Genomic DNA, 11,254 nt, shown 5'->3' on the forward strand with positions numbered 1-11,254 from the left:
GATATAATAAAACCTAGAGAAGAAAGATTATAATAATGAAATAAAAGGGAACAAAAATTTGCAAAGCATAACATATACATATACACTTAATTTTTTCCCAAGCTCTTCATAACTAGTTGAGGTCAATAAAGCAAATGTTGTTCTTATTAAACATGGGTGAAAATGGAGGCAAGGAGAAGATAGGCCCATTGTCTAACGTTAACAAGCTAGTGGTGATGCAGAAGGAAATAGGATCCAGGTTCCCCGGATTTACAATTGCAGACCATGCTAAACAGCAAGTGCTCAGGAGCTGGGAGAATAAAGGGCCCGTATGGAATGCAATGGAAGTCTCGTGGCGTGTCTTTTTGGGTGCCTCAAGGAAAGCCCAGCACTCTATACCCCTTCTCTCCTTCCCTCCCCCGTGTGCCCTCGCACCCCTCTGTGGACAAAGATGGGGGCATGTACAAGTTCAGTGACTGAAGTAACCTCACAGGGCGGTCTGATCATAAACTCCTGACTGCGTGGTCATACCCCGGGCCTATACTTCTTTAGTGAAAGCCGGTCCTGCCCTTTGTTCTTGTGCATCTAGGCTAACACACCTTGGAATGCCAGAAGTGACCTTTTCCAGATCCCTCGAGGGTTTCATGACCCTCAAGGGAGCACAAAAGCTTGTTAACCATCCTGTACCTTGCTTTCTCCCACCATCATACAATCTTCCTTCCTTTCCCTCCTTCATTCGAAATGCATAAAAAACAGGCCAAAACCATGTTTTAAAAATGTACATCAGCTCAGGCCACCTCCCTGCTTCACACCCCTAGTGGTATTCTCCTATAATTAGAACACCACCCAGTTTCAGACCATGGCCCGCAGAGCTCTCCACGACCTGACTTCTGCCAGCCTCGCCACACGAATCTCACAGTGCCATGTCTGGCCACACTGGCCTTCCTGTTTCCTCAACACACCTGTCTTGTTCAGACCTCAGGACCTTTGGACATGTCCCCCCCCCCCCCATTGCCTAAAACACCCTTCCTAGTGTGGGAGGCAGATCAGCAGCCTCCCAAAGGTGTCCTAATCACAGTCCCTGGGACCTGTGAATATGTTACGTTAAATGGCAAAAAGAAATGAAGGTTGCAGATGGAAGTGAGATAGCTACCTGACTGGCTTCAAGATAATCTTTTTATCCTGTATTATCCAGGTTGGCCCAATGTAATCAGAAGTTCCTTATACTGTGGAGGAGGGAGGCAGAAGAATCCGTGTAGAGTGACGCGATGTGAGAGACTTGACTGTCTGTTGGGGGTTTGGACAATGGAAGGAGGAGCCCATGATCCAAGGAATGTGGGCGCCTCTAGAAGCGGCGAGGAGATTCCCCTCCAGAGCCTCCAGAAGGAATGCGGCCCTGTCCACATGTTGATTTTAGCTCATTGAGACCTGTGTTTGACTTTTGGCCTTGAGAATAGTAGGAAAATAAATTCGGGCTATTTTAAGCCATGAAACTTGGGATAATGAATTACAACGGCAACAGGGAGCCAATACACCTGCCATTTTCACTGCTAACCCCTAAACCTCCAGAATTTATGCGAAAGTCTTCTCCAGCAGGAGGCCACCCATGACGACCGGTACTGACACCAGCTATCCCACCTCCAGTGGGTTCCATAGCACTATACCCACTTTATTTCCTTCACAGCTCTGCTCACTATGTGACATTACAGTGGTTCATTCACTGCAAAGCAAAGAAAGCAAAAAAAAAAAAAAAAAAGGGGGGGGAGAAGAAGAAGAAAAAGAAAAACCTCCCCTTGACAAAAAGTAGAAAACAATGATAAACTTGAAAAAAATTAATGTGGTGGTTATTTTATATTCCTTGGAACGGGAATGTTGGAGAAGGAACCAGGTTTGGATTAAGTAAAGAACATTTTATGTTGGATGAAAAGACATTTTTGACGGTAGTTGGAGTAATTGCACAATGAAACAGGCTGCCAAGAAGGGCCACAGAGGCCTAGATTGCGGCAACACTCACCAAAGAGATTAGACAACTCACGTCAAGAGAGTAAGTGGAGCTCGGCCTAGAGCATTTACTTGATGACCTGCTTGTCCTTCCTCCAGCTTTAAAATGTGTGTAGCACAAAGCAATGAATCACAGGATAACATCTGCATGTAATTGCATTTCTGTTCCAATAATAAATGTTTCAACTGCTATGCTATTTACGAAAGCTGTTATCATAAAGAGCCAAGTGGGGGAAATTTGAAACACAAATGCTTATCTTGAGAAACCTTTCCTTTGCAATTCAGTGTCCAAGTACCCAAACACCAAATTTGCTGTAGTATATGGGTTGTCCCGAGGAGTTTATTTTTGAAATTCTATTTTAAACTGATTTTTAGGTATTCGATTCCCTGTAAAAAGCCCTTTCTGTCACCCATAGTTTTCTTAATAGTTTTGGAACCCCAAGAGGAGCAAAGGCTAGCAATCGCTCCTGCTTCCCTCACAGGCCTATCATCTGAATTTTGGAGCCATTGTCAATGGGGAAGAGAAGATGGTTAGCACTTTCTCTTTAGTTCCGAATGTTTACTTTCAAAACACAACACTAGAATTACAGATTTCCCCGGCCCACCCCGCTCTCACTCCCACAAACCGCCACCACCTCCAGGGATTTCAGGCCTTCACGTTGCCTGCAAAATGCCAGGACAGTTTAAGATTATTAACAACCAATGCAGGAAAGAATAGGAAATAAAAGAAACTCTCATTCCTCGGCTTGCCCGTCCTCTCCCCGCCCCACGGCGGCAGATGATTTTTCCGTATGCCTTGGCACAGGACAAGCTGACTTCTCCACTCAATATTCCCCGAGCCATCGGTGCCACCAGCAAAGGCTAGCGATCATTTTGGCCTTTTAAAGTTAGCTTTGAGGGAACGCATGTTCTGCAAAATTAAGTAAGCTGAATTTTTAAACAATTCACTTTACTTTGCATCTTTCAATTGCATCTGTTGGCAAAGTAAAATTCGCTGCTTTCGGTAAAGCAGAAAAGTCGGTCAAGCTACAGAGAAAATAAAACCACAGCTCTTAAAAGGCTGCCTCTTTCCACTTGGCCAGGCAGGTGTTTCAAGATGATGTCGTTGCGAGTTTCCCTTTTAATGAGATGGCAAAAAACCACACAGGAGGGAAAATCCTCAAAGAGCAATGAAAACAAGTAATTTTACAATAATAATTCTAAACCACCTTCCCATTTCCCAAGGTCTGTATTTCTTCACTCCTAATGCTTAGTTCTCACTTCATTAGCACTGTTTAAAACACCACAGTTGAATATCAAAACCAAATGAAAACTTAGAACACTCTTTTAGGAAGATGAAAATATATGCTCGGTTACCAAAATTATTTTTAATTAACTCTTTAAAACCCAGATCGATAGCAATGGTTGGGCTACAAATGGTTAGCATCTAGGTTGCCTCTCTTTCCCACCCAGGCACCCTGACCTATGGCATAGATGAGGATGGACACAGATAGAGATATATTCATTCATTCACCAAGAAATATCAGGTAAATACTACGTGTCAGACACACAGTCCTATGTTAGAGTAGATAACAGCAACTTAAAGGTTGGAAGAGTTTCAACAGTTACGTTTTAGTGAAACATATAAAACATTCCATTTTCTTGTTTTTACTTTACGAGCAGTGTGCATTTAGTGGTATTGAGAATCAACAAGAACCCATTACCAGTGATAAGTGATGCTGAAAGCCTGTACCCATTACGATGTGATGAGAAGGGAATGTCCCCTCTGTGGTATTTTCCCTCAAAACCATACTCCCAGTCTAATCACGAGAAAACAACAGATAAACTTATGTATTAGTCTGTTTGGGCTGCTATAACAAGATACCACAGACTATGTGGCTTATAAGCAACAAAAATTTACTTCTCACACTTCTGGAGGTTAAAAGTTCAAGACCAGGCAATCATGGTTGGGTGCACACCCTCTTCTGGGTTGCAGACTTCTTGATGCATTCTCACCGGATGGAAGGGCGAGGGAGCTCTGTGGGGTCTTTTTTTTTTTTTTTTTTTGGTGGGGTCTGTTTTATAAGGGCACTAATCCTATTCATGAGGGCTCCACTCTCCTGACCTAGTCACCTCCCGAAGGCCTCCCTCCTAATACCACCACATTGGGGATTAGGATCTCAACATATGAATTTAGTGGAGACACAAACATTTAGGCTGTAGCAGCTAAACTGAGTGACATTTTACAAAACATCTGACCAGTACGCCTCAAAATTGTGAAAGTCTTTAAAAGGAAAGGAAAGACAGGGAAGCTCACAGCCCAGGGAAGCCTAAGAAGACATGATGACGAAATGCAATGCAGCGCCTTGGACGGAGCCCTAGAACAGAAAGAAGGCGTTTGTGAAGAAACTAGGAAAATATAAATGAAATCTGGAGTTTGGTTAATAGTGACACATACACAGGATCTCTCTGTGCTTTCTTTGAAATTTTTTGAAATCTAAAATTATGAAAAACTTTAAAAATAATTAAAACAAACCCTAAAACAAGAACAACAATATACCACATTAGTTTTACATTGTGGCCAAACAAGGAAAAAACAAGATGGAGAAAAGATCCATCCAAGAAGGACAGAGAAACAGAGGCAGGCACATGCAAAGAGCAACAGATACAGAAATAGACTGGTGGGCTCAGGGAGAGTGTCAGAATTCACGGCCCTATTATGAGGCTCCCTGCTATTTTGTTGAGCTATAGTGATCAGAGAAAAGGATCATTCTTTAAAAGAACTGAGACATTTGACATTGGTTGGAAACAGACTATTGAGAAACTTCTCTTTCTTTTTCTCTTTTCAAATGTTAGGGTTTTTTTTTTTTTTCTATGTGATTCCGAAGGTTTTACAGATATGTCAATGAATGGCTTTGGCTGCAACATTTTCGGGAACGCTGGAAAGACTGATCACCAAGCCTTTGACAATGAAAGCTGTTGTGTGCCAATAGAGCTCTTCTTTGAGAATCCTACACTCTAGTGTCCCAATGCCAACAGGATACATTTAGAATTGGCCTTGACTTCATCCTAATAGGTATTTCTATTTAGAAATCAATCTAGTTTTTGGTCTACCTGGGAATAGATATAATGGGAAGCTAAAAAAAAAAAGATAGTTAAAAAATCTCTAGGGTTAAATAAAGTTTTCACAGTTGCACATATTAAGTCTTTAGGGTTCTCTTCTTAAAAGAAGAGTTCCAGCATTTCACAGAAGTTTTCCAGATCATTTAACCCCATAACTAATCTACAATTAATTTATGCTAAGAATTTCTTCAAACCAGTGTGCCTGTAGTTACACTTTCCATGGTTTTTCTAGAAAGGACTTGAAATATCAATAGTATTAACCATAAGTCAGGATAGTCTTGTCAAAGTGAGATATTAACAACCAATCTGCGGTATGTGATCGCTGTGTGCCCTAGATCAGTTCAAACATGTATTTCATGGATGGCATACTCACAGAAAGGTCTCCAAGTCTTTCATTTATATTTATCAGGGAATCCACACACCTTATTACATGGAAGAAATCTCCATGTAGAAACTGACTGAGATTTTTGTAATTGTTGGCACGTTGGGAGTGGGAGAGTAAGGAGATAGATTTGGAAAGATATCTTAGGGGACTGCATATTTCATCTTGAATTAGTTTTATATCATAAACGTGAAGTTCTTGTGAGCTTGGATTTAAACTTTAATGCAGCAAATTACATAAACTCTTTAACAAGAGCCAAAGTTCTAAAGTGCCCTCTTATATTTGTTTTCCTTTTCCACTGAAACAGCATACCAAATCTGAGTCTGATTAAGTCTGCTGACTTTGTTATCAGTGCTAGGAACTATGTATCTATACAGAAAATTAACTTCACCTAGAAATGCGTGTTTGGTGGTTTTACTCCTAAAAAAAAGAAATGCTGATTAGAAATGCAGGAAGTCCTGGGAAAGGCCAAACTTCACTTTTCCCAATAAAGAATAGCGTTTGTACATAGGCTGGAAACAAGGTTGGGATTTCGAGATGTAAAGAGACATAATAACTTTATATTAAGTGCATAGTCATTCCCTGCTGAGCCCAGAGCCTGGTACCTAGTATATATCTAGCTTTAGTCCTCCATACCTACGTGTCTATCGTCTGTCCATCTGCCTATCTATTTCAAAGTTTCTCGAGCTCAGTGCTGTTGACATTTTGGATTGGAAAATTCTTCGTTGTGTGTCTGTGTGCATGGGGAGGGGGGCTGTCCTGTGCACCGTGGGATGTCAAGCAGCATTCCTGATCTTGAGCAACTAGTTGAGTGTAGCACACTCTCTGCCAGTTTCCACAGCCAAATGTGTGTCCAGATATTACCAGGTGTTTCTGGGAGGGGGGCAGAATCTCCCCCAGGTGAGAACTATTGATTATCTCTACCTTTCTCTATGTACCTATTTACCTACAGAAGAAATAAATGAAAGAAAGGATTTTATAGTAAAACATCCAGGCTTCAACCTGTCATGATCAACCAAGAAGGTGGCAAAGACCGATTAATTTATTGCATGTGTTAATAGCCATAATATTGGGTTGGCCAAAAGGTTCGTTCGGTTTTTTCCATAGATGGCTCTAGTAGCACTTAGTTGTCTTCTTCATTTGAAACAATGTTGTTAGATTGTATTGTGACAGCTGTCATATCAGTGTGCACTTAAAAAAACTTCTCAAAATTGGTGAATTTCCATATAGCCATTTTAATATTGAAGATGGAAGAAAAGAAGCAACATTTTCAGCATGTTATCCTGTATTATTTCAAGAAAGGCAAAAACGCAACTGAAATACAAAAAAAAAAAAAAAAGATTTGTGCAGTGTACAGAGAAGGTGCTGTGACTGATCGAGCATGTCAAAAGTGGTTTGCAAAATTTCCTGCTGGAGATTTCTCGCTGGATGATGCTCCACGGTTGGATAGAACAGTTGAAGTTGATAGCAATCAAATCGAGACATTAACTGAAAACAATCAATGTTATACCACATGGGAGATAGCCGACATATTCAAAATATCCAGATGGAGCGTTGAAAATCATTTGCACAAGCCTGGATATGTTAATTGCTTTGATGTTTGGGTTCCACATAAATTAAGCGAAAAAAACCTTCTTGACCATATTTCCGCATGTGATTCTCTACTTAAACAAAACAAAAATGTTCTGTTTTTAAAACAAATTGTGACAGGCAATGAAAAGTAGATACTTTACAATAATGTGGAACGGAAGAGATCATGGGGCAAGTGAAATGAACCACCACCAACCACACCAAAGGCCGGTCTTCATCCAATGAAGGTGATGTTGTGTGTATGATGGGATTGGAAGGACATCCTCTATTATGAGCTCCTTCCGGAAAACCAAACGATTAATTCCAACAATTAGACCAACTGAAAGCAGCACTTGACGAAAAGCATCCGGAATTAGTCAACAGAAAACACATAATCTTCCATCAGGATAACGCAGGACCGCCTGTTTCTTTGATGACCAGGCGAAAACTGTTACAGCCTGGCTGGGAAGTTCTGATTCATCTGTTGTACTCACCAGACATCACGCCTTCAGGCTTCAATTTATTTTGGTGTTTACAAAACTCTCTTAATGGAAAAAATGGAAGACTGCAAAAGGCACCTGGAACAGGTTGTTGCTCAAAAAGATAAAAAGTTTTGTGAAGATGGAATTACAAAGTTGCCTGAAAGATGGCAGAAGGCAGTGGAACAAAACAGTGGACACATTGTTCAATGAAGCCATTGGTGAAAATGAAAAATGTGTCTTTTATTTTCACTTAAAAGCAGAAATGCTGTAGCAAAATTAATTTTCCCCATGTTCTCAAATTAAGAAAGTAAATGTGAACGCCTGCTGCAAAGAGCAAAACGATACAAATGTAGGTGAAGTGGTGGCAGTGTATGCCCTACTCCTTCAAGGCGATTCTCCCACCCTCTCTCTCCTTAAACAGGAGCAAGAAAATACCTGATTCGCTTTTAAGACTGACCATTGTTTAAGGACTCCCAGGCCACCTAACCCCAGAAGGCCGATGGAGTAAAGTCCAGCTTCAGCCTAAACTCCAAAGTGGCCCTGGCTGACCTGGCTTCCTGACCCTTGTCTAACTTTCAAAACATGGTGGACTTGACTATTTCATTCTGGGTTGGGTGACCTCCATTAACTTGACCCCTGGTGTAAGTGACCTCTGTGGCTCATTCACTCATTCTCTCATTCATTTTCTCATTGCTTTCCTGATGAACTATATTCAAATTGGAGTTAAATAGTGACCCCAAATCTTGTGGAAGATCAAAGGATAATTCAGGAATTCACTGTGCACACAATGTGTATGTGCATGCTCGTGCACACAGATATAAATATAACGCAGGTGCTATGTGACATAAAGAAATTCTAAGATAGTCTCATACAATTGATGAGAAAAAGATTACAAATAACAGGCTTATGCAAGTCTTGGTTGAAGGACATCGAATCCGGTCTTTGAGACATGGACAGGATTTGAGCATAAGGAAAGAGTGGCTATATTGATGTTTATTTTATAAACATTTGTTAAGTTGAACATATATGCTTAAGTTCAAAACATTTTGGCAGACACTTTAGTCACCGTGCTTTTAAAGTTTGCACTACATTCTCTGCTCCTCTGACCATTCCAAAATACGGTATCTGAAATCAATATTTTAATTAGGCTAAGAAAATTATTTTGTCAAACCACTTCTAACAATAATTGGGGTATACTGATGAAATTGAAAACCAGGATTGGGATTCATCCATCTAAGTCATCTAAAACCCTGAAACCAAGATAAGTTTCCCAAAGAAATAGAATCTATAGCTCTCTTTGCCTTCTTTGACTCAATATTTCCTCTTCTAACATATGGATAATATTATTTGTCTCCCTGAGGTGTGTGGCTATTATGGGAGTTACTAGGGCAATTTGTTCAAGTACTTTAATGAGCCCAGTGTATTTGAAATCAGTTCAGTACTTTCTTCCATGAGCAGACTGACCAAGGGTTCAGGGACTAGTTCATCCATCACAGCATAAAGGGCCTTAGCAGAATCTACCGAATGAGTGGAGGGTAAACTACTCGCCCACAGTCCCTTGAGGGAAATTGACAACTAGATTGGTGACTGGCTTGGGGGGCCAGGGATAGCTGTGGGAAGGACAAAGAAGGAGAGGTGGAGATACAGAAGACAGAAAGCCCAGGTACCAAGTGAGAAAATATTTCACTGGCTGGTGGCCTTAGAGGGTGAGAGATTAGAAATCAGAGGACCTAGGGTTAAGCCTAAATATAGGGATTTGTGTATTCTAGTTATGCCTCAGATCAACTTATAATAAGTGACACAGACAAAACAGAATCATTAAAATAAGGATAAAAGAGTAAGAACAAAATAAAAAACCATGGGAAGCAGTTGGATAAGAAAGCAAGTCAGCAGAGTTATTATAATTGAACACAACTACCAGCTCTGAATGCCCTCCCTGGTAGCCAAGGCAGAAAAAAGAGAACAAGACAAATTACATGTTTCTATGATACAAAGAAAGACACAAACATTTTACCAGCACCAAGACATAGATATTTTATTCAATGGATCTTGTGGTAGACAGAATAATGGCTCTCTAGAGATGTTCATGTCCTAATCCCCAGACCTGTAAATGTTACCTTATATGAAAAAGAGGGACTTTGCAGACATTATAAAGTTAAGGGTCTTAAGATGGAGAGATTCTTTTAAATTATCCTGGTGGGCTCAATGCAATCACACAGGTCCTTATTCGGAAAAGAAAGGCGTAGGAGAGTCATGGAGAAGGACATGTGATGATGGAAACAGAAGTTTCAGTGATGCCATTGCTGGGATAGGGCCATGAACCAAGGAATGCAGGAAGCCTCTAAAAGCTGGAAACGGCAAGGAAGCAGGTTCTCCCCTAGAACCTCCAGAAAGAGCCAGCCCTGCTGAAACCTTGATTTTAGGCCAATGAGACCATTTTCAGACTTCTGATCTCTAGAACTGTAAGATAATAAATTTATGTTTTTTCAAGCCACTAAATTTGTTACAGCAGCAATAGAAAATGAATACAGGCTTAAAAAAAAAATGGTCCAAGGTCCCCAGTGTGTGTGTGTGGGGGGGGGGGTGTGTGTGAGAGGCAACCACAGATTGTTGTTTCTCTCCCTCTTTTTCTCCCTTCCTTTACAACTCTCTAAAAATAAATAAATAAAATCTTTAAAAAAAATAATGGCCCAAAAGAAGAATCACTGAAATATATAACTTTTAGGTCATGTCTGTTTGGCGTAAAAATAATACAGCCGAGTGATGTAATTTTCTGGTGCAGCTGACTAAATGTAGGAATAAAGAAGAGAGAATTTGGAGTGATGATTTCTAAACCAGGTACATCAGATTCATCTGAGGTGATGGTGAACATTTCAGATTCCCAAGTCCTTCTCCAGTCCTGCTAAACAGATTCTGTGGCTAGGGCCTGGAATTTGTATTTTTAACAAGCATCTATATTAGTTATTATTCCTGCAAACTAATCACTGCACATTTAGCAGCTCAAAGCAACATATATTTATTATTTAAGTTTCTGTGGGCTAGAAATCTGGGCATGCCTTAACTGATACCTCTGTTTCAGGGTCTTATAAGACTATAGCTGATTTTCCAGTTTGGTTTGAGATCTAATCTGAAGGTTTGACTGGGGAAGGATCCACTTCCAAGCTCATGCCAGTTGTTGGCAAAATTCATTTTTTTTAAGGGCTGTTTGACTGAGGTCCCAGGTTTCTTGCTTGCTATTGGTTCGAGGCTGACCTCATTTTCTTTTCAGATGGGCCTCTCCAACATGACAGCTCACATTACAAAACCCAGCAAGAGAGAGTCTGCTAGCAGGACAAGGGTTGCCATCTTAGTAATGGAATTGTGGAAGTAGCACCCCATTACCTTTGCCTATTGTATGGATTAGAAGACACAGGTCCCACCCACATTCAAGGTTGGGGTCATACCATGGTGAGAACACCAGGAGGGGGAGTTCATTGGGGGTCTTATTAGAGTCTGTCTACCAAAGCATCCCAGATGATTCTTGTGTAGAATCAGGTTGGAAAGCACTAACCTAGGAGGATAAATGATTAGAAGGAATCAATCATTTCAGTTAGGCTTTTGACAGGAAGTGGGTGGAAAGTAATTCAAGACTGTGGGCTCTGGTGATGTCTCAGTTGTATCCTTTCCATAACAAATGCTATGGGTTAGCATAGTGTCTGGAACGTGGAAACAGTCATTATCATTGTTCCCAGGATCCTCT

Source organism: Pteronotus mesoamericanus, unplaced genomic scaffold, assembly GCF_021234165.1.
Source record: "Pteronotus mesoamericanus isolate MK-2021 breed Mesoamerican mustached bat unplaced genomic scaffold, CSHL_Meso_final contig_65, whole genome shotgun sequence".
Lineage (NCBI taxonomy): Eukaryota > Metazoa > Chordata > Mammalia > Chiroptera > Mormoopidae > Pteronotus > Pteronotus mesoamericanus.